General features: G+C 43.0%; 1 protein-coding gene and 1 long non-coding RNA gene across 15 annotated transcripts in view; one reads left to right on the top strand and one right to left on the bottom strand.

The window, feature by feature from the left end:
- The window catches only part of LOC120357520, a 232,954-nt gene extending 213,240 nt beyond the window's left edge, over positions 1–19,714 (top strand). Inside the window, exon 3 of the long non-coding RNA XR_005574514.1 lies at positions 18,514–19,714. This is a non-coding gene — a long non-coding RNA (uncharacterized LOC120357520). The remainder of the gene's footprint in view (positions 1–18,513) is intronic.
- LOC105201456 (CUGBP Elav-like family member 4) overlaps positions 1–19,990 on the bottom strand; it is a 574,742-nt gene that overhangs the window by 548,536 nt on the left and 6,216 nt on the right. The window contains exon 1 of one of the 14 annotated variants that reach the window (XM_026135289.2): positions 13,198–13,383. The exons of the other annotated variants lie outside the window; for them this stretch is intronic. The gene's annotated coding sequence lies outside the window, so the exon portion shown is untranslated. Of the gene's footprint in view, positions 1–13,197; positions 13,384–19,990 lie in introns of those variants that run through there. 14 annotated transcript variants of the gene reach the window in all.

Genomic DNA, 19,990 nt, shown 5'->3' with positions numbered 1-19,990 from the left:
TCGCGAAAAGTGAGTCTGTTCTTTCAGATCAAATCGACCAGTTTATTATTCACACCTCTATACGACATGTCGAGTACGACAATAGTGACAAGATGAAAATCTGAATGGATAAATGTTGCTTTTATGACAGTCAATAATGTGTATCTAATCACTAATGCTCGACGAAGGGATGCAACGTCTCTCAATTTTGCAAGAGCTTTAAGAAAATGTACAACAAGTGTTAGGTAAATTAGGAGAAGAATAATTATTAATTAATTCGAACGGCATCCTCTCAAGACGAAGCGAATGCTAAAGGTTATCGTATCGCCGTATCAGCCACCCCGTATACGATGTTGTAGAACGCGAATCCTTTGCGTCGTATGAGTAACAACCACGCGGCATGTTTTGCTCATATCAGCGAGGCATTAAGGCTCGTTTTACCCTTCTGCACGGCGGCGACTAAGTCCGCCTCTACCCCTTCGTCGTCTCCACCTTGCAACCTGACGTCGACGACGTTCGCCCTACACGGTGGCATGAATATTCAGAACCTGCGCCACGTTCAATATGAATGTCGTTGATCTTGGCGAGCCGCGTCTCCATGCCGTTTGCGTTAACGCATCGCCCGCCAAGAGGCGGCCAGGCGGCTCGCGTGGTCTGGTCCCGGATAAATAATATTACCGACAAAGGTTTACTATAGTTTCGTTCTCGGTAAACCAAGACAAGCTCCTCCGAGACGAGAAACTTGTCCCTCTGTGGTTCCTACAAGTGAGAAGAGCGGGATGACGCTCGTTCAATATGCCACCTCCATGCGTACGGATTACTTCGTATGCGTAAAGTGTGCAAGTAATATCGAGCCTCCCGGAGAATCTATCTCTCTGATGCTTTCAGCGAACTTCATTCCGATCTCATCGCCACCCTTTATGCGATTCACGTATGAGGGATCGAGAAGTCTGGCCATAGTGGATGCTACGTGCTCATGGAAGGGCGCTTTGCAATTCCGGGCTTCATTTTAGCAAGATGTTATAATCCCAAGATTTTTAGAAGAATAAAAACAAGAAATGCATTTAGCAATAATATTTTGATAAAGCCGCAGTTATATCATATTAATTAAATTTTCTTGATTAAAAGAAAATTAAAAAATTTACTTGAATAGAGATTATACCACTTCTTTAATTAAATTAAAATTCATTAAACGTACAAAATGAATGTGCATATGTTTAGTGTTTTTTATAACGTAATTCTCTTAATATAAATATACCATTCATTTTAGAAACATAACAAATTGATTAAATTTGAAAGAAATGTCAAAATATGTATTACTACATTTAGTTTTGAATATTGACATTCACATAGCGTTAGTAATGAATAACAGTAAATTTTTTTAATAACATCTATTATATGTTAAAGCTCTGGGATTTCTGCACATAATTTAACAGTTGTGAAATTGTTGTTATAAAATTACTCATTGTTTATAACGCGTAAAAATCGTGATATACATGTGCGTAACACTTATTACTATCTTCTTTGATTAAAAAAAAAGACGCTAAAGCTCACAGTACCATCATTGAAACTTATTCCGATTCTGCTCCATCTATTGAAACGAATACTTGTTTAAACGATTCAAAACTGGTGATTTGACTTGAAAGTCAAGGAATGCCCAGGACAGCTCAAAAAAGTTTGAAGGTGAAGAATTGCAGGCAATTCTGGATCAAAATCCAGCTCGAACGTTAAAAGAACTGGCAGGTTTATTGGATGTCAGCCAAAATGCTGTTTCCAAGCGTTTAAAAGCGATGGGAAAGATCCAAAAGGAAGGAAAATGGGTTCCACATGAATTGTCAAAGTTAGCCATCCAAAATCGTTACAACACTTGCGTTTTACTGCTTTAAAGAAGGCATAAGAAGAAGCAGTTTTTATATCAAATTGTTACTGGAGAGAAAAAGTGAATTTATTATGTTAAACGGAAAAAATCACGTAGATACGTGGTAGATACGGAGCATTAATACAGACTCCAAAACTCAATATTCATGGAAACAAGGTTACGCTTTGCAGGATCTTTGGTAGGATTATGAAGGTATTGTGTACTACGAGCTACTATAAATAAATGAAACTGTTTCAGCTATTCGCAACAAATTAAGCGAATTACAGCAAGCTTTAGACAACAAATAACCTCCAATAGCAAATAAAAGATATAAGGTGATTCTGGCACGATAATACCAGGTCACATGTCGTTAAGTCCATGAAAGCAAAGTTATTAGATTTTGGACAGTGAATTTTATCCCACCCTTTCCAAACATTGCTAAACCAGATTATTACTTGTTGCAACATGCTCTTGAGGATACAAACTTTCAAAATTTTTAGAAAATAAAAAAATAGATCGTTTCAAAAGACAAATCTTTTTTCTACAGTGGAATCCACTTATTGACAAAAATATGAGACAAGATTGTAGCAAGTGAGGGAAAATATTTTGATTGAAATATAACGTGTCATTTTATTTTTAATAAAAGCATTTTTTAACCAAAAAAACTCTAAAAATTAAATATATCTAATAGGAATTTTATTGTAGAGTCTAAGATAAAAAAAAATTATGGAATAATATTACTAAACAGACTTTTTATATGATAAAAGATTCGCAGCAAAAAGGTATTGGGAAACGCTATTGTAATCAATGCTGCAAGAGCGTCAAGAGAATTGCGCGGTTGCCGCAGGAAAGTTTCAACAATGCGCGTGCAGCAAAAAGAGTAAGAAGACAAGATCGGATGTGCGGACGGTCAGAGAAGAGGTCAGAGGTTTATGCAGGTGGATAGGTGGCGACGGTACAGACAGCACTACGCCGCGTTGCTTTGAAAGTCAACCCCCGGTACCGCGAAAGTTCAATCAAGCTAAACAACATTTCTGTCCGGTCGCACCGGCCAAAAAGCGAACTGCCGTTCACGGATGGCCAACTGCGGCAGGCCGGGCTGGCTGGCCAGCCAACCTTTCCCCGACGTTGGTCTGGCCTCGCACCAACTGCAAACGCGTATGAAATCGCGCTATCGTGCTAGCGAACTGCACGCGTCCGCACTCACGAGAACGGACGAATTTTTATCGAATATCTGACCCGCGCCCCAAGAGAATGAACGATCGCACTTCGAAGACATTATCGAAGCATTGCGGGCGATAGAGGATCCTAATGGAAAACGTACGACATTCTGCGGTTTAATCGTGGTCTCGTTTTCCTCTAATAGATAGTTGAAAAAGCGTTACGATAAAGTAGCGAAAATTCTTGTCACTTGTATTGCAATTGTGTGAAACAAATTAAATTTTAAGAAGAAAAATACGAAACACAAAACGTACGACTAAAAGATAAAGAATTTTAAATTTCTTTCCGGTATTTTGTTGTAAACACGTATATTGCTAAATTTAAAAAAAAAACTTAATTACACATTCATATCTAACGTCTGTAACGTATCTCGAGCTATCTCGATGAGTTATATCGAAGATGATTAAGCCGACGTCGCCAGTCCTACAGCAATCTATCCATGTATATCTCGGCCGCTTATACACGGATGTCCTTAGCAATATCTTTGACCGACCCCAACTATCCGTCATCGATTTCGTAGACGGATAGAGATGCCGCTTGCAGATCACCGATTTTGACAGTTGATCATCCTAGTAGGTTCGAGACACATTGATGTACGATGGGTACTTGCTTCGGTCCGACGCAGAGTAGCACATAGCGGGAACTAAAGGCGACGATGGCAGAGCAGACGCCAGATTGATCGGAGCCAAGGGTGGTTATGTCAGTGACGTGGGCAAGGGGGAAAGAGGAGACGAGCTTATATGGGGTGACCGGGGTCGTCGTCCGGCTTTGCTCCCGCGCGTGTCCTTGCGTCTATCCCGTCTCCTCGTATCTTCGTGCAATCATCACGATTCTTTTAACTTAATTATACTGAAATAAAACCCTCTTATTTCGAAATAATGAAGAGTGCGGATAAACATCAGCCTGTTATAATTACATATTTTCCGGATGGAAAAATGATGTAAGATCTGATAAAAACAAATTTCTATTACTCACAATTGGCAAATGAAGAAGCTACATCATCGATGATAACGAATGGCACTACGTGCTGACAATGATAATAAAGGCAAACGCGTGTTTGTCCGTGAATATCTTCTTGCCGCATTAAAACGTGCTGCACGAATGTCGTGTCTCGTCGAGAAACAAATAGGCGGTTCGGTACGGTTTGTTTGAGAGCGGCGTGTGGCGGGTGGAAAAGTTTGAAAGTGGAATTGAAAGCAAAGCGCCACGGCACGTAAACCGTGTTCGCCACTTGCAGCCGCACACCTTGATTCCTAACTAATGTTCGAGGGTAACGATTCAATTCATACAATCGATGCGCGCTGTACAGCGGGTGGCATGTTGTTCATTATATCCAACTTGGTGAATTAAAAAGTTGTTACTCGCGCTGTTGTTCGCCCCCTTCGTCTTCTCAAAGGTAATATCTAGTTTCGCGTTAAAAGAAAAATCAAAAGAGAGAGTCGAGAGTTTCGCTTTCCGCGGCTCTAGCTTTCGCCTCCTTCCATTTAGCTCCCAGCTCTGTTTCCTTCTCGTGTTATCTTGAATAAAAGCACGTTTCGACCTTCGAGCTCTCTCTCTTTCTACCCCGCGATTGCTCCCTATCCCGGTCCTAAGCTTCATTTTATTTCTTCCATTGTTTCCACTCCTTGTGGGTAGCACCCTCACGTAGTTCTTCTCATTTTCCACTCACACGGTCTCACGCGTTTACCAACACGCGCGTTTGCCATCTATAAATATCTACGCGCCCGTACACAATGGCACCAAGATCCCTTTTCTCAGTTAGTTCCTGGTCCCCTGAACGTCGGCATTATTTTGCTCGGTGGCCCCCTTTGTTTCGGTCCGTTCTATTGAACTGCGGGTGAGATAATACGTCCTGCGCGCACCACCCTTGCGCCCGACACGTCCGTCGCTTCGAAACAAACCCGCATTCCCGCTTTCCAATAATTCGCAGTTTTATCCTAACACCTCTACCAACCTCTACCTATGGTATACAGGACCCATTACATCTCTCGCGGCGGAACGGCAATTCCGCTTGAGCCCGGAAGGATCGATATTACACCCTTCACGATACGCACTAAATCCGATACGACACGTAATGTCGCGACCGGTCACGAAAGTCTCGCCGAGCTGTTTTCGCCTTTCGCCAATACCGTGATCGATTATGCAGGAGATGGCCGAATATCGAAAGGGGGGATTATTTCCTCCTCTCTCTCGCTCTCTCTCTCTCTCCCTAATGCAAGCGAGCAACTTCTAGGATGTAAAGGTCGTGGAAGCGCCGGTATTAGCTAACCACAGGCTTATGTATTTCGGAGTAAATTCCGAACTGCGAGGCATCTAGGATAATATTATGCTGTGCTGACATCTTTGGTGTTAGCCAGGCCGTCCGTTACACAACATCAGACTACCAACCAAACCCTGATCTTCCTTTGCCCTTCTCCCACACAGGCGGAGTCCAAGCCAAGTCGATAGCCCGCCCGAGATCCTGCGGTCATCCCTTACGGGAAAGACCAAAGGAGCTGCTCGCTATGTCCATCTCCCTTACTCTCCAAAAGCGATGAAACGAGAGCGAGAGAGAGAGGGAGAGGGAGAAGGAGGCAAACACCGAAGTAAGAGAGGCCGAAGACAGACAACGTGACCTTGCCAGAAGACTGGGGAAGCCGACTGACCGAACACCACACCTTACTAAGACTCCGCAAGCCCGCTACGAAGCTTTCAAATTACGGCACAGTTCCGTCCAAGAAGCCAGAATTCGAATTAACGAGACGAGCAACAGGAATGAGCGCACCTGGGCTTGGTGTATCTTGCTAAATAACGCGGCTACCGAACACAAGCTACAACGTGAGAACACAGCGCGAGTCTTATCCTCGTCTGGTTGCAAGACTATTAAATCTTGCGTCCTCGTAACAAAGGATCTTGTTTAACCATCTCTAAGTTTCATGCCGATAATACATCAGAGAAGTCCAAACTCGCAAGTTCTAAATATTATAATACAACTTAAAATATTACCGTGACATCCACACAGTTGTCAGATTAATATTTCTAATATCTATAATATTTCAGAAATTCCATTCGCTTCTGTACTATCGTTAAAAATAGCTACCAACATCTTTTAGAATCGAAAGAAATAGTCCAGCGATTTTTACGCCAGCGATTTTTACGCACGAGAGGAAAAACGGTATGCATGTGAAAACGGTCTCTAACGTACTTCTAACCTCGTTTTGAGACGTCGTTTGAATTTATGGCCGTAACGTAAATACCTCTCGTACTCCACATACCGCGGCCGAGGCCTCCCTATACGTAAAGATATCGAGGTATGCCTATTCAAAGATGAAAGACCCATTACCGGCATATTTTGCGTACATAAAATATTCCAGAATGCTACACACAAAATTCCTTCAATATTTGTGGTTTGCCATGAATATTACTTTACGATATATGTGAGAATCTCAATAGGATATATATCTTATAATAAATAACGATGCAGCATGCTTAATATTTCCGTATCAAGTAACACGCTTTTCGCACGTCCATTTAAACTGACTGTTCCCGATGCAAACGGAGAACAAAAATTGTACCAACGAGCCTCGCCGAGGCGCTCCAAAAGTTGGCAGCGGCGACCTCCCAGAGGATAGTAGGCATACAATATTTGAAACGGAAAACCATCGGGGATGTTCCGCGCTGTGCAGCTACGCTGAATGCATCAGCATGTCCCACAGCAGCCAGACTACTATCAAGTATGTATGGAATGATATGATTTTCGTTTAATTAAAACTGTAATAACTGTTTCGTCCGCATTCCACAACGTGGGCATTAAAATATATGGAGTACCACGGGTGCGCAACCGTCACAACTCCAAACGAATGAGAAATACAGGGGGAGGGAGGGAAAAAAAAAACGCACATGTAGTTAAACAAAGAGATCAGATTGGAATCTGAAGTATTTACGCGAATACGATTCATACGATCATACGCAAGACATCTGTGTCGCAGCCGCACAAAAGTGATTTCGAATTCACGCGTTTTATTTCGCACGCGTATATACGTAAAATCAAATGTACACGTAAAATCCAAGATACATTACATTCCGATAAAATATAAAGGATGGTATTTCCTTGGGGAATAAAATATGATTAAACGACCATCAGAAGTGATATCCGAAAGGAGGATGTTGCTCAACAAAGGGCGTATTCTTCGTAGCTCAATAGCCCAGGACGAAAACGAGGCTTTGTGTCGACGGAGGCCGGCGAGTGTGTGCCGCGCGGAAGAGAGGAAGGAAGGCGACGAGAATGGAAAATAAACGTAGCGATGATGCCCCGAGTTTGAAACAATTAACATAACAAAGCGAGGCGAGGCCGAGCGGGGCGAGGGGAAGTGAGAGGCGGTCGGAAAGGAAGGATACGTCGAGCCAAAGGCAGGGGAGGAACACGGGCGCGTTTCTCTTGAGATTTTGGCACCGTTTCCACCGTCGACGGCAGCCTATTCCAACTTGCGGTATTCGAAAACATTTTCCCCGACCGGCGTAAACGGATCCGACGTGAACAGCTGAAGGGCCACACGGCGTGAAGAAAACTTTCCTCCGTCACCTGCCGTTGTCACAGTTTTACGGCCGGTTCCAGTATAACACGCGATACGTTATCCCAAAAATTCAAGACATTATTCCATCCTAACGCATCGGCTAGATTTTTATCGCGCCGAAATAAACGGTGGTTCAACACGAATGTTTCTCTTTCATCGCGAGTAACGAAAGACATCTGACAAAAATTTTCGTAATCCTCGCATCTTTTCCACGCTTTTGGCAATTCATATTTTCCGGGTGAAGATAATGTCGGGAAGAATATCATAAATCAAGCGTCTCGCGAATACCACTTTGCGTGTTTTCAAATATTTGTGTCGAGAAACTAATCTAACACTTGTTCTGGCGAGAGAAATTCTCTTCCTTTAAGAAATGATGATAGAATGCAAATACTTGGAAGGATTTTTCATGCTTTTCGTAACATTAAGGAGCAACGTAATCTCTTTATGACGTTAGAGGCAGTGCATCAAGTTGTATCGCTTGAGAGGAAATTTTTCGATGCGTTTGAACGCATCGATTCACGACATTCTTCTCATTTTATGTAAGCGACGTAATACGTTTTATTTGATGAAGGTGCATTCACAAGGTGTCACGCGTATAATCGTATAAATTGCTTTTCGATGTGTGAAAGCTGTCACGTTTACATGGACAAGGGAACCGTTCGTTTATCCGTTTTTCCATCTCCGCTTGTTCTTCCTAACGCTACAAACTGTCGCGAGCGTGTGCGATATCTTAAAATCTTTGTAAAAAAAAAAAGTTTCTTCCGTGTAAAAAAATGTAAGAAAGTAAAATGCTATGTTAAACAGCAAAAAGATGAATCTCGTAGGTAACGTACTCGCGAATAAAATAATCGATGAAAAATGTTTGCCCTAAACATTCGTGAGTTGGAAAATCCTGTTATTTCTAAATTAAGTCTATCAAAGAAATAACACCATGCCCGAAGGTCTAGCGTGAATAATGCGGTGCGCGTGACTGTGATAAATATTTAACCCTCCCCTAGCGCAGGTTACCTTCCCTTCCGTGCGAGATTAAGAGAGTTTATAATGACGCAATCTTGCACTAACATTCGCAACATATTGGCGTCCGAATAACGCTTTGCGTGAGTATTTAAAATTATGTAAAAGGATTACGTAAGAGGATTCTCCTAATGAATATTCACTTGTGGCTGAACGAAAAAAAGCTTACTCTCCGAACGAAAAAGGGATAACGCTAAATTTTAAAGTCTCTTTTCGAAATATCGAAATGTCGTGACAAAGAAATATTAGGAACACATGGCAACTGTGTACGACGTGTGAGAAATGAAAGTTCTACAAAGACAATAAAAATGAAAAAAAGGCTTGCAAGAAAAAGAAAAACGAAAACGAGACCGCGACGCATTGAAACGCGTGCCACGTCTGACTATATACCGCCCTTATCTACTCGCTTTAATATCACGTGCCCTAAGTAGAACGCAACGTTACGTTCAGACGTCGCTGTTCCCGTAACACACTTCTATGAGAAGTTCCCTCCGAGAACTTTCACCATATTAACCCAATATCAGCCATATGGTTTAGAATCTGGTTAACAACCGTTCAACGAGGTATATCTCACCTTGCGTCGAGAGGCACGAGGATTATCGGCCATCAATCTGATTTAGCGCCATTTACGCAAAATAATAGCGCGGAATGCCCAATTGAGATTACACGGCTTTCACGGATATACGCGTAAATTGAGTAAATGATTAGTAAATAACATACGATATTAAACGTATCGTGCGTATTAAGAAAGATTTGCACTTGAAAAAATATTTGTTGAATTTGCCGTTAAGAAATATTACAAATATTGAATGGAAATACATTGCATATATCATCTAGAAGCGGGACGTCAGTTTATCTTGTTACGAAGTTGCAGTTTTATTTCACCCGTTCCGTCTCGATTTCCGCGATCGCGGATCCGTAAACTAGCGACATTTCGAACGCGCCTTCGATCGCAACCATTCATAAATCTGCCCGCCGTATCGTTCTCGTCCATTAGCATCTCGTCGTGCGTAGAATCGCGGCGAGGACAGCGTATCCTGCAGTTTGTCCCGGTATCGCAGTTTGAGTAACACACCGACGTTCGCGGAGGCAACCAGTCAGCGCTGGTGGGAAGTATAAAATGTCAATACGTTTACCGGCGGGCTATTGTTGAGCTTGATCTATGTTTATGGGCGTAACGGCATAGGTCGCCGTCGTCGTCGCCGTCGTTGCATACGGAGCAACGAAGCGCACAGAAACCGCGAGTATCTCTTTCTATGATGTTCCGGCCGTAATAGTACAAAGGCGGTCCTTGGTTCCTGCTTGGTGTCCGCAAATGTATGACGGCGGCATTTTGCGAGCACACGTGAAACATTTTGACACACGCATGCCAAGGATTGTTTCACGTGTTTCGAAAATTTCTATCTCCATCTTTTAACGTTACAGGACGTCCTCACAAATATACGTATAAATATATTTTTACGTTGTACTACATATGTTAAATACTTCAGTCAATTTATTAATTATTTTTAATTTATTTAATTTTCAATTTATTTTTGCTAGCCACAAATATTAAGCGTCATTTGTATATCTATTGTATATATATATAATTACTTGTGATAACAAAGAGAAGATGTGCGGGGAAATAATTCTGCAAATTATTACTAACTCTCAGAGATTTTATAAATGCGCGAAAGATTAACTCCGCCTTCTGCAAAGCTGTCGATAAGACCGAGGAAGATTGAGGAAGTTATTTGCACAAGAAGAGAAATTACCTCCCTTCGTTCCTGCAATGTCTCGTATCCGAGCGTGTTCTCGCTATCTTATTACGCGCACGTGTCTTCGAATGTGTAACGTTGGTGTATGTAACCCACGCCTGCGCTACAGCGATATCGTTTGCGATAATACATGCGCCTAGTACAGATCTCTCGGTCGAATGATCATTCTCCGCTATACAGCGTTGTTTTCATTACCTTCGACTTCACACATTCACAGGCAAAATAATACAGAAGCTACAATCGAAACTATTTCCGCGAAAATGAACGTTCTTTTCGGTCCACTTTGAAAAATTGAACCGAAATAGTAGATGACCGATCGTGTCAAATATATGTCGTGGTGTTTGAGTATTTCTTCAGATCGGGTTCAGTCTCCGTCTTCCACGCTTAACGCTACTCGACACGTAGAGGAAAATTGTCAGACATAGAAAAAAAGATGCGGTTGTAGCGAGTCGCTCGTACGCTTTGTTCGATACATCGCAAGCACGTTCAATGAAAGAGCGAGAGAGGGAGGAAGAGAGAAGAAAGGGTTCGAGGTGCCAGAGACTCGCCAGGGGAATGAAACCTGATTTAGGACTGCGGTCCAGAAATCTCCCAAGAGACCCTCCAGGCTGACCACCGCGCACTCGCTTCGCTTTCCAGTGTCCCTCCGAGTACGATCCTCGCCCTCTACCACTACTACCTTTTCTCTACCGGCTCTTCGGTGTTCCACGTCCAATGTCCCCGTGTCCCTGGACGCCAACAAGTGCGACTCTTTACCAACATCGCGTCGGAAATGCGTCCGGAATACTGACGACCGTTTCAAGTATTGCGGCGGGATATGTTACGTTACGAAAAAAACTAGAGCGTTTCAACGGAGAGAGGATAGAATAGAGGGACAATATGAATGGGATTAGATTTTCTCTGCGGTAAAAGATATTGTTTGATATTTTGTAAAAATCAAAAGATTTCGTAAAATTAACAAAGTAAATTTAGTGTTAAATAATAACTTAATGCTAAAAAATGCTACGTCAAGTTCTATTAAAATCAGCCTTCTCATCTCTCGAGAAAATATTTTAGGTAGCGGAAAAGAGCGAATTTTGATACCGAGAGACAATACCGACGGGCACGGAATTTTCATTCGATACGTTTATTCCATACTTGCTTCAAACTTCCCTTTGGCTCATATAATATCTAGATTCGACCGCTTTTATATCGAGTATTCTTGCAAAGCATGGAACGAGGAGCGGGCCGTTCGGAGACGAAGTTTCAGACGAGGGTCATGGGAAAGAATGGAATAAACCGAACAGCGGAAAAAGAGGAAGGAAGGAAGACGCTCCTGGCACAGCCTGGCGTGTAGGTTACTACGTGCCTGCTCGCCGAGGCATCCCGTGACCGTGGTCTAGCTTAAGGATTCGGGTCAGGCTGTAACCTGTCTCGATTGCAAATATAGGGAAACACTTTTGGAGGCGCTGCCAAAACCAAAACTCAAGTAGCACCAGGCGTCGAGTACACGACACGACGAAAAACGCGAAAATTTAATCGACCTTTGCCGCACCGATTCACTCGAATCTAGCCCTGCAATTTCCACAGCTATATATATATATATATATATATATATATATATATATATACACAGCTCCTTCAGAAATCCGTAAACCTACCACCACCTCTGCTAGGAAACTGAAGAAGATAGCTTACCACGTCGCTAAATCTAACCGAAAATCAGTAATCTTTAAACTTTTCTTAACTCGCCCGCTAGCCATTTTCCTCTTGGAGCACGAATTTAATGCTCAAAATATTTATGCGGAGTATAAAAATATGTATCATTACTCTGATATATATATATCACTAGCATATCACCGGAATTCGTTTTGCTGCAAAATCTTATTTTAGCAAACGGAGCATCAACTATTTTACCAACTATATATATATAGTAAAATATTATCGACAGAATTCATTATCGTCATAAGACATACTTGCACGTTACGCCTCGACTCGTGAAAAATACGCGTTTCTCTCAAAAACGTTCAAAGCATGCAATGTCACGGAAAAATAGCACACCCTTTGTCACCGGATATGAATCTTATTGAGCATACTTGGAATATGCTCTCACAGACGGCGGTGCAAGAATGCACCCGCGAAGCGGCGAAAGCTCGCAGCTGCAGTCACTGAAGAATGGGCCGACATACCGCGAGAAGTTCTTCGCCATCTTTTTTCGAGGCTCGCGCCGTCATGTAAAATTGTGGAGGTAGAAAATGTAAAATTCGTGCGAGCCGGCGGATATTAAAACGAGGATAGCCCACGGAGCATAAATCGTGTCAAGTATCTACGCAATAACTTATCCCTTTTCATTTCCATCCTTCGCGCCCTTCATAAATAGATATACAGCAAGCGATGCAAAGTAGCTCTTCCCGCGGAAAAATAACATCCCACTGCCATTTTGAGCATGTAAATCCAACTATTCCGCTGATTCTATTAAAAGGGCCAACCGGAGTAACGAAATACTTTACGAATATTTTAGAAGGCACATCTCATTACGAGACGCCTACTAGTCAGTCATACAATAATTTTACTAGCTAATTAGATCTGATGACAACTTGCTCGTCGTAATTTTAAGAATAGCGTGTGTTTCTATTTTAGAAACTACATTGTTAGAAACTATAACTATAATTATGTAAAAACATAATTATACCTCTAGAAACTGCATACCTATTCCAGACTCGACTATTCCGGAAACTAAAGAAAATGACACGTGTCGCACGCATATGGTAATAGAATTCCATCGCTAATGAATTGCGAAATGGCAAGTAATTTTTTTCTGGGCTACGTTCGATACCTGGCTGATAGAGATAAAGGTCCGCGGCGCGCGGCCACACAATCGCCGAGCGCTCCACGCTGCCTGGTTGATTCCGCGTGCTTGCGGATCTCGGAAATCCCACGAAGAGTCGCAAGCCACGAGTGAGCCGCCGTGTCTCTCGTCTCGTAGTCACACAGTCGCGCTCGTCTCGTTCTTCTTCACGAGTTCACGTTGTCCCCTTCAACGGAATCGCGATGGTCGTGCGTCGTCATCCCTCTCCTTCTATTCGCGACATGTACGCTTCGTTCGTCGACAGCAGACTGAAGAACGCGTCGTCGTCGTCGCACAAACGAAACGCCTGTCCTCACTCAAAGGCCAACACTCATCGAGTACAGTTCACGTTCACGTGCGGATAAACGTCGAGCGTGCCCAGAGGCACCATGAATAACCGAGTAACCGAGTTCACGGGGGCGCGAAGAAAATCCTCCTTATTCGCGTAATCACCCACGACGAGTCTAAACTACGCGCGGAACGTACGCGGGAGTCGCACGAGGACGAGCAGCGCCGCCGGCACGCATCCGACGACCACGTGAGCTAAGAGAGATCCGATCCAACGACTCCACGTGTCCTCGATCTCGCCTGAACTGTGACTGGGCCTGCGAAAACGTCGAATTAATCCGCGATGACGCGAATCTCGTGTCTTAAAACGAAGAAAGGGAGAAACAGCAACACTGAATCGTAAACTCGCGGTTTGAAGAATCAGAGAGGCGAACAACGTCGCGCGTGGTCAGTACTCGTTACGTTTCAACACCAACGCGCAAAACACGAGCAAAACATCAATAACATCACCACCGATACGCGGGAGAAATATCGTCGTTTCGAACTTGCCACCCCGTTGTCCCCGCAACGAACGCTCCTCGTGCTAGGTGTCACTCGACTCTGATGCGCTGGTACCGCCGGCGAGAGCGTCGTCCGCGTGACTACCGTCCGTCCTCCGCCTCGTCGTCGTCGTCGTACACATCAAGGAGAAGAAAGGGCCGCGTCACTTCGGAGCAGAGTGACGAGCGGACGACGGAGCCAGCCGCGGGAAGAAAATTGCGCGAGTTCGTCGAGCAACTGGCGCGGCGGCGGCGACGGCGACGGCGACGACGACGCGTCCTCCTCTCCCACCGACGAAAATCCGTCCGAAATCCTCGTACGTGTCCCAGGTATCGCGTACGTCGCCCAGATCCCACCGGATCCCACACGGCGATCGACGATGGGAAGGATGACGACGGCGGTGGTGGAAAATGGGGGGGGGGGGAAAAAATTGAAGAGGGCTACGACGAGCTGCGTTTCCAGCTGATCGTCGTACGATCAACGGCGATATACAACTCGTGCACTCCGGCAACGACGCCGCCTCCTCTTTACCAAAACGTGGAGATGGTGTACACTGCGGTCGCTCTCCGCACACTGAGGATAGCTGACGTCACGAGCCCACCACGCGGAGGTGGTCTCGCGAGCGACGGTTTCGCGCCGGCGCCCGCGGCGGCTGCAATCCCTATAGGCACACACAGTGCCAGTACAACCCTGCGCGCCGGTGTGCTTCCCTTTCTCTCTTTCTCCCTCTCTTTCTCTTTCTCCTTCTCTTTCTCTTGGCGCTGACTACGTATATATCCCATGCACCAATACTACCGGCGAGCGACTCTCGTTCCACCTACGAACGGCAGCCGAGTAACGGTTTAACCGTCGACGGAGGAGCTAACACCTAATGGGGTTTTACGTTACGTCACGTTGGGCACGGTCAAAGAGAACAAACCCGTGCCGCTTCCGCATACTGGATCAATTTCGAGACGGAAAAACGGGAACCTCGTGACTAGTAATTGATTGTAACACATGCATATCCGTAATCTCAAGTGTGCTTGATCTTGCATGTGATTCAGATGTAATTTATGGTCTTCGGGACGTACAAGTACGACTAATACGAAGAATACGATAGGAAAACAAGATATATTAACTCGTTAATAATATTTCACAATTGAGGCAAATCGAAATTATTTTTTATGATAGAGAGATAATAAATTGTATAATAATGGAAAAAAAATTATTATACGTTTTTCATAAAACCAACTTTAATAAATAATATAGAAATGTTAGAAATATCAATAGAATGCAGAAATATCTGTAAAACATTTAATATATGATGATACAACTGTCAAAACTTTCGCGAATTCATAATTCTCTTTGGCGTAAGTAGTAAAAGCGCGATATGCTCAGACATACGAGCGAGTACGTTCTGTCAGTCCGATTATTCTAATAATAACTTATCATTAAAATGTATCTGATAAACGTGTCGGATAATGAATAAATCTTATTTCCAGATGCAAAAAAAAAGATAAAAACACGTGAAATTTATTCAGTGATAAAAATTATATATGACTATAGCTCCATACGATTATTAATAAAACAGTCCGTATATTAATATTGAATTATTTCGTATATTATGCAATTATTTTTGTCATATTCGCTTCAATTAATAATCATTCATTGTAAATGTACCATAATGTTAAAATGACCGCGTATACATTAAGAATGAAATACATTTAATGAAAAGATTTAATAACGTGCATCATCGAAAACGATAAAGCACGAACTTCTCGTTGAGCGGACGATGCGATATTTTATCCATACTGATTTGAAAACAAAGGGATAAAACCGATTGGCCGTTGGTCTTGCGGTATTATCCATGATCCTCAAACTGATCCTCCACAAACAGGAAACCCAGGGCATGAAATTCCGAAGAGAAAGCTTGGGAGCCCTATCGGACCGCCGTTATGGGTGGAAAGTTTCGGTGGAAGTTTCTTCCCAACTCCGTCAACTCCATAGGAAACGACGGAGAAATCCGAATCCAAGATGAAGGATCGGCAAGGATAACGCTACTCCGCGAGAATTTGCAAAAGTAGACAATTTCGAAAGAGAAGGAGAGAGTCGAATTTGATACTGAACATTATCCTACATATATTTTTGACACCTATATTTATGGAGTAATGTCGATCCGTAGAAATTTTTATCAGAAATTTTCAAATGAGTATTTGTATAAACGATAATTCCGACATATTTTTATTATTATTATTATACTGTTATTATGTTAATAAAATTATAATTGTATTAAATTAATTTAATTAATATAATATTATTGTATTAGTTAAATTATATATTTAAAATTTTAATTATATTAAAATTATATATTTGTAATATATATTCTTCTTTTTCATATTAATCATATTCATGTAAATCGCAAATTATAGATATTGCATTTTCGTGTATCCGACACGTTTAAAGTAAAATTACGTTATACGTAATATACATATATATAGCCAGTGTATATACATATATACACCATTATATGTCATGTATTACGCATTACAATGAATTACTCATTACGAATTTCCATTTCCTATCTCAAAATTGATCTTACTGAAGTAATGTCCAATCGATAAACGGATTAAATCGGGACGCCATGAGCAACGGACCGATATTATAAGACGCAGGCTCGTCATGAGCAAGCAGCTCGGTTTAAACAGATGTCAGTCAGTATGTAGGTTGACGCAGCATGCTGGGAGCAGAAATGTTGAGGGTCTAAGGAAGGGAAAGAAAGAGAGATAGGAAGCTCGCAAGAGAGAACAGCAACCCGTCAATCTCGCTCTCGTTCCATCTCCATCGCTCAATCCCTCTTTCTCCCTCATTCACGGTCGCCGGTGGCGTTGGGTGGGCTGATGGTAGGAGGTGGATGGAAATCAATAGCCCTGAATAATGAACCCCAAGGCAGCACCCTCTCTCCGCGCTCTCTACGGTCTGGAGCAGTCTCTCATGCATCCTCTCGTTCGAAAGCGGGAGGGAGAGCGAGATAGAAAGGGAGAAAGAGCGCGAGGGAGACATGGGGATGTCCTCGCTTTCTCTCTTTTCCTCCTCTTCTTCCTCCTTCAATCTTCTTCGCCTCTTCTCGCCAGCGGAGGCCCTACCGAACCCTTCCTCCTCCTCCTCCTCCTCCTCCCTCTCCTCCTCCTCCACCTCCTTCTCGTAGCCCGAACGGAGGTGTTTGTGTCCTCTCCTAGTCCCCAACTTTGCTACGAGACCCCCTCGAACCCAATTCGGATAACCGACGGAAGGAAAGGAGGAGGAGAAGAAGGAGGAGGAGGAGGAGAAGCAGGAGGACACGGAAAATGATTACCCTCCACCTCTTCCTCCTTCATCTCATCCTCCCACGACGGATCGATGGTCGTCGAGCACCTTAGTTCGTGATTCTCCTAGATTCGGATCAATACCTACTTTAGCATTGCAATAAAATGGTTGGACAGCGCGTTATGATAGCCCGTGCTGTCTCTCTCCCTCTTACCCTCTTATCGAGTACCTATCGAGAAAGCTATTTTGCCGGCACTAAATTTATTTGCGATTTCGCTCACGGCGTGAGACGTGTATATTATTGACGACGACGGAAATGTAACATCGACGAATGAGTATGCAGGGAAAGCGTGTACGAAAATTAATCCGATATTTTCGATCGCGAATAATAAACGCTCATTGGAATAATCGCGCTTTAATGCAATATCGGTGTAATTGATTGTAGCGTCGTCGAAGCGACGGCCCGTACTACCGGCCTCTGATTTCTTCATCTAGCACTTTCGATAACGATGGTTAGAATAAATAGACCCGTCAATTTACATAGTCGTTAACGAGCATGCCTGGCAAACCCTTATCGGTTCCGTAGCTCCTAAACCTCCTGACCTAGCCAACGCGTTCTACGTTCTACCCCTATATTCTCCTTTACCGTGCGCTCCAACAACGCGATGGCTTCCCCGCAATATACACTACTCTGAATCTTTATCCTCGGAACAGAGCGCTTATTAAAGATCGATCGAGAACCCCGCGACATCCTTTATCCGCGTTATCGCATTGGATATAACTTGGAAATCCAGAAACGCTTGGCGCGCTCGCCACATACATAATTTATTTGCTTGGAGAACCGCGGGCGTACGACGCCTCGTAGTAAGGCGACACGTACTTTTATCGTGATACTTATATCTGATTGATTCGACTGAATGGCAAATATTTATTATCGCCTGTTGAAATAGCGAATCGTTATATGCAAAATTAACGTCTTCTTTCTTAGAAGTCACATTAATTAAGAGTGGAATACAGAATCAGGGAAAAACTGTGACTTTATTTATATAATTATATCCTTGTCTCTTACGTGCGATATACGCGTCATAAAAATGTTCTTACAATTTCTCTTATTGAAGATTCGGATCACCGACGGAGAAAATGTTATCTTAAGCAATCAAACGGATCATTGTACCAGTCTTCTTCTTTCCTCAGAGCCAAAAGAGCTTGGGGCGGATCTACGGAACTATCCCTCGGTAAAGGCGGGCTGGTAACGACTATGCAAATTTCATTTGGCCCGGCCCAATTCTTCACACACGGAAGATTAAGACATTAGACTACGAGGGGAAGAAGGGACGGGGAGAGCGGAAAGCACGTCCTAAACTGAAGAGTGAATATAGACGACGGCGAGGGAGTAAAAGAGAAATCTTGCTACCGGGGAAAGTACGACGGTCTCAATTATTTCATGTACAGAGTTATAAATCACTTGTGTGTGCGAACCTAAAACGACGACGCTAATATTTAAGTTGCGCATGAAAATTCGGCCGCTCGCGTGCATCGTATAAAATAATTTCGGTAGGTAGTGGTTATCACGTTTAAGGTCTAGCCACGTACAAATATAGCCATTGTTCGTGCAGCGAGCGGCGAGAGTATTTGTTGGTTTTGCACAAAAACGCGATAACATCATATTTCTAAAATACAAATTACAGTAAACATTATTTGGTACTTGAAAAAAAAGCGTGCATGCTGCGCGCATGGGAAAGTTCAGTACATATTTTAATCTCTACACAACGCTGGCTTGTGTCGTAGTGATAGCAGCGAAAAAGTTTCTTTTGTCGTTCCAAGCTACGGCATATGCAAAACATTTTATAAAACGGGTAATTATTCGTTTTGTTGTAGCAGAGTACAACTGCTTATAAATTCTTAAACCTTTGACTGAGGGATGAGTTTTAATTTTTTATTTTCGGAAAATTATCTTGTATGTTGTATGTCTATGTATTCATTCTTCATATATACGTAATTGTATTTTTTAAACATGCAAAATTTGTACATGAAACGCAGAAAAGGTTATTTTTTATATCCTTTGACGATTAATGTTTTTTCGTTCTCAACAGTCAAAGATATTATTTTATATCTGTATATATATAAGCTTACTGGAATAAAAATAAATGTTAATGTAAAAGTGTTTTCAATATAATAATATATCCCTCAAAAATTTCCCTTGCGAATGAATCCTGACGACCGCTGCAACCGCAGTGCGCGCGGATTTCGCGTCCGTCGGAACAACGAACGACGGAAAATACAGCGGCAGGTTATGCTTCCCATCTCGAGATCCTACCTCCCGTTGCTGCCTCGATGGGAATTCCCATTCTTCGCGTTCGACGGCCCGGAATTTTCCGGCAGGCGGCTTCGGCGGGCGGCCTGAACTTCTTCCCTCCTCCGTGCCGTGCGAGAGCGTAATTTTAGTTTGATACCAGCGCAATAGCCGTGCGGCCTGTCTACTCTCCTTTCGATGTAATAACGAAAGACCATGGATGGTGGGAGGGAGTAAAAAAGACGGAAAGAGAGAAAGAAGAGAAAGGCAGCGCTACTTATCCTCCGTATTTTCCTTTACAGCGACTCTCCTTGCCCCCGATCGAGACAAAGCCGCAGGTATTACCTTATTTCCCCAGCGTCTTTCCCCTTCTATCGC

The sequence above is a fragment of the Solenopsis invicta genome, chromosome 4 (genome assembly GCF_016802725.1).
Source record: "Solenopsis invicta isolate M01_SB chromosome 4, UNIL_Sinv_3.0, whole genome shotgun sequence".
Taxonomy (NCBI): Eukaryota; Metazoa; Arthropoda; class Insecta; order Hymenoptera; family Formicidae; genus Solenopsis; species Solenopsis invicta.
Note: the sequence above shows the minus strand (reverse complement) of the source record. Positions and strands in the feature narration are given on the sequence as shown.